This window comes from Rutidosis leptorrhynchoides, chromosome 9, assembly GCF_046630445.1.
Source record: "Rutidosis leptorrhynchoides isolate AG116_Rl617_1_P2 chromosome 9, CSIRO_AGI_Rlap_v1, whole genome shotgun sequence".
Classification (NCBI taxonomy): domain Eukaryota; kingdom Viridiplantae; phylum Streptophyta; class Magnoliopsida; order Asterales; family Asteraceae; genus Rutidosis; species Rutidosis leptorrhynchoides.
This window is the reverse complement of record NC_092341.1, coordinates 274,973,902-274,978,923: the sequence shown is the minus strand read 5'-3', so window position 1 is coordinate 274,978,923 and position 5,022 is coordinate 274,973,902.

Genomic DNA, 5,022 nt, shown 5'->3' with positions numbered 1-5,022 from the left:
TTGTAGTCAACTTTTTAAAACGTCTTTTTGCAAGGTTTGGAACACCGAAAGCTTTAATAAGTGATCGGGGTACTCATTTCTGTAATAATCAACTTGAGAAAGTTCTCAAAAGATATGGAGTAACTCATAAAATCTCTACCGCATATCATCCACAAACAAGTGAACAAGTTGAAAATACCAACCGAGCTTTAAAACGTATTCTAGAAAAAACCATAGGATCAAATCCGAAGGAATGGTCCATTAAATTGGAGGATGCACTCTGGGCTTTTAGAACAGCCTACAAAACTCCAATTGGAACCACACCTTTTAAACTCGTCTACGGAAAAGCATGTCATCTTCTAGTAGAAATTGAACACAAAGCATTTTGGGCGTTGAAGACATGTAATCTTGATTTACATGAAGCCGGACGTCTACGATTAAGTCAACTAAACGAATTAGAAGAATTAAGACATGAAGCATACGAAAATTCGTTAATCTATAAAGAAAGAACGAAGAAATGGCATGATAAAAGAATCAGAAGTTTAAAAGAATTTAAAGAAGGAGACAGAGTTCTTCTTTTCAATTCACGATTCAAGCTATTTCCTGGAAAATTGAAATCAAGATGGTCTGGACCATTCATAGTCAAAAGAGTTTTCTCATACGGAACGATAGAATTAATAAATTCAAATGGAATTGAATTTAAAGTTAATGGTCACAGAGTTAAACATTACATACATGGTCCGATGGAAGTTGACAATGAAGTTAATCATAATTTCACCACCCAAGAAAACCTTCAAAATGAAAACATAAATATGTTATCAACAACATATGAAAAATCAAAATTAGAATATAAGGAGGATTCAAATTTAAGTGATGAAGAAGAATTCTTATACAAACCTCCCATTCCAAGAAACGAAGAAAAATGTGAACAAGAAATTCAAATAGAAGTGAAAGAACCAAGGAAAAAACACCCGAAAAAGGTTTACAAACCAACTCGACTTACTAAAGCAGGAGACCCGGGTGAATTTATCATTTCTTGCTTGCTTAATGATGGTGCTGTATATAATGAACTTGCAGATTTAGGAGCAAGTGCAAATATTATGCCTCTTTCCTTATACAAAAGATTAGGCATGGGTAAATTAAAACCAACCAAAATAGGTGTTCAATCATTTGACCAAACCATTAAACACCCGGTTGGAATAGCAAATAATTTACTTGTTAACGTGGGAAGTTTGACCTTTGTTGCAAACTTCATAGTGATTAATATAGAGGAAAACCTTAATATTCCTCTAATTCTAGGTCGCCCATTTTTAGCAACCACCGAGGCATTCATTGATGTAAGAGAAGGTAGAATGACACTTAGGGATGGTGATACATCGATCACCTTTGTGAACCGAAAGTTTAGATCTCCACCAACCAAAACTGTTAGACCAATAAAAACGCATAAGTGTGGGGAAGATGAAGAAACACTTAATGATGATCCAATCACAAAGAATGCCGTTGATGATACGAAATTAGATGAACCCATTTTTAACAGTTCAACGAAGAAACTTTATAAACGGATTCACGATGCTAAGATTAAAGGAAACTTTAAGTTATATAACCGATTAATATCCAATTTATCGTCAAAAGAAAAGGCGATGTTAGTTGAATTTGTGAAAGTTACGGAGGAAATCAACAAATGGATTGAAGTCAAAGTCAAAGATATATAAGTTGTTGATGATTCAATTGAAAATAATGTTAATCACAATTTCAACTAAGTATAGGGAGGTTTATGTATTTCTGTTAGAGTTAGATTTTCTGTTTTCGTGTAGTTCTCGAAAATGGAACTCGAATGGTCTTTCCCTAGCAGACCCTAAAGAACTAGTCTTCTCCCCCCATTCTGAATTTTTATTTTTTTAGGAAATGAAGACTGCCTGTGAACTAAACCATGGTCTAATGCTACACGCTTTGATCAATAAACGTAATAATGACACGCTTCCGAGTGAAATAGTATCAGTAATCAGAGAAAGATTGGACGGAGTAAGAAAAGAATCCAGATGCGAAGATAATAAGTTACAATTTGGTAAAGGAAAATCAAAATCCGCAGCAAAAAGAAGAGCACGACACCTAGAAAGATGTCACAAATGCGGAAAATGGTCACATGGAGGTAAATGTTCAAATAATCAAACCTATTCAAATACCGAATTTGTTACTTTATGCAGAGACGGACCGTTCATGTGTTTAGAAGAAAAAACACTGAATGCTTGAGGTTATGCCTATGTAGCCATGGAAAATCAATTAAACCGACTATCTTATGAATGGGATAAATCATATCACTAAGAATACTATCTCACAGGTAAGTCTGTACAGTTTTTATTTTTTTATTTTTATTTTTAACCTTTTAATAATAAACGCTAATTTGTTCGCTATAAAGTATTAAATTGGTATTGAATAAAATTAGGTTTGGCGACCGAAATTATTGATATCATTCAAAAAAAAAATTATTACATCACTGCGAAATTTAACGTTTATTCTTAAGGTATAAATATCTTTAATCAATCAACCCAAAATATTTCAAAAATTCGTCATGAGTTAAATTAGGTCATGGAACCGAAATTACTTTACCGAAAAGAGGGGCGCATATTTTTGATAATATTTGATTGATTAAAGTGGGATAAAAGACCAAAAAGATTTTTAATTTTATTTTTACCATGTTTTTTAAAATTAATATATAAATCTTAAATTAATATTGTGAACTCTGTAAAATCAATATATTTAAGTTTGTCAATATTTGAAAAATTAATATTTTTAATATAAGTTTGTATGTATAAAAACAAAAATATAATATAAGTTTGGTGTGAATTTTTAATATTATGCATTTTTAATTAAGTTTGGTGTAAATTTTTCATTTTATGCATTTTTAAATTTAAGTTGTGTGAATTTAAAAACAAAAATTTACTTTATTTCGTTAAGTTAAAAATATGATTTTTAAAATTCATCGTAAGTTGAAGACTAGGTCTTTGAACCAAAATTGTTTTACCCGAGGGAGGGACGAGAACTTTTATTATCATTATTTCTAATCTTATTGAATTAAAGTATGCCAAAAATATATATAAAACCCCCCCCCCCCCCAAAAAAATCTAAGCTTTTAAAACAATCGCTACAAAAAGACAAATTTTAAAATTTTGTCGAGGGACGGACTAGGACATCGATCCGAATCGACCTCGTCCTAAATAAAAAAGGAAAACAAAATTTTAAATTTATTAAATAATTATTTTATAAGTTAATCTTTTTATAAAAATAAAAAATAAATCAAACGCCGCGACTCACGGAGTTTGAAGGGTAAATATGCCGCGACTCGCGGAGGATGCAAAATACAGAAAAAAAAATATAAACAGCCGAACAGATCAGTTTGTGCACAACCAACACCAAAATACTGCGAAAATACACACAAAACCACTCTCAAATTCGTAATTTTTCGCCATTTTTCATCAAATCTTTCACAAAATCATGTTGAGAAGGATGCTATCAAGGAATTACTCAAGAAAAATGGTAAATTTCTACACCTAAACACCATTTAATCCGAAAATTAGTGTTCTTGAGCAATTTTATACCCAATTTGATTTTGATGCTTTTTAGTGTAATTATGCTTAAATTGTTTATGTATTATGCTTGTATAACCTAGATTGATGCTATTTAACATGATTAGAAGCCTTAAACTTCAAATTTTGAGTAATCTAGGTTTTGTGTTCTTGAGCAATTTGGGGCTTTTTGATATAAACAGGTTATGGCCGATTTTTGTCATGAATTGTTGCTAAATTAAGTAGTGTAACATGTTTAGGTAGTTAAATGATCCAAACTTTGAGCCTAAACATGATTTTGAGAATTAAAGTGGACTTTTTCAAGTCTAAAATTCATGAACTTGATTTTTGAGAGATAATGCCATTTGAAACTTGTTTAATTGCTAGTAATGATTATTTTGACATGTTATTTGAGTTGAATGCTTATGAACTTGGCAAACATTTTCGTATATGCTTATTTGAAAAAGTGTAGATTTGATAAAAATATGAAAATGAGCTTATGTTTGATATAAATTGAACATGTCATTGTAATTATTTTGATTGATGATTTTGCTGACACTGATGCATATTTGGATGCACAAAAATTGTGTTTGATGTGTTTTGCAGACTGAAAGGGGTGAATCTTCATCCCAAGCTCGCAATGCTCCTGCTGAGAATACGGAACAACAGGAGGTGGATAACTACTACAAACAAGATATACCTCATCCAGTCATGACATTTTCAGATATGCACTTGGAAGATTTGCACCCGAACCTGAGATTTGACAGACTTTGGATAGATTATCCAAAATACCAAAGGGGTTTGCATACTCTTCATTCTAAAACTATTGAAGTACCTAGGGTAATAGAATGAGCACCGTTAGAAGCTGTAGAATTAGCCGGGCCAATTAGAGAATTACTTACACAGAGGTATGGTAATTCTACTTTTAACGATTGGGTACGATTATTCAGCATGCGTAGACCTGCATATAAAGTATGGTGTGAAGAATTATTGTGTAGTATAGAAATAAATGATCGGGTAGCTAGTTTAACCGATCGATCTTTTATTAGATTTTTGGTAGGAGGTTCGATGCGCCACATGTCTTTACTAGACATGGCTCAGGCCTTACGTATATATACACCTGAGGAGTTAGCATCTGCCGATTGTAGAGGGTTGATACTAAATGGTAGAAATATAGATGAAAATTTTGATACGCATGGTGTATGGAGTCAAATGACTAGCCATCACCGATTTAAAGGGAGAAATTACTCTTATTTGGATATAGATAGAGCAGAGTTAAGAGTAATTCATAGGTTTTTAGCCAATTCGATTACACAACGAGGTAAGAATAAGGAAAAGGTAAATGAACAGGATTTGTTTTACCACATGTGTATTCGAGACCCACAAAGCGCTGTAAGTATACCTTATTGTGTGGGTTATTATTTATCAGCTATGGTTAGGGGGATGAGACCGCATAGCATAATAGGAGGTGGTATATTTA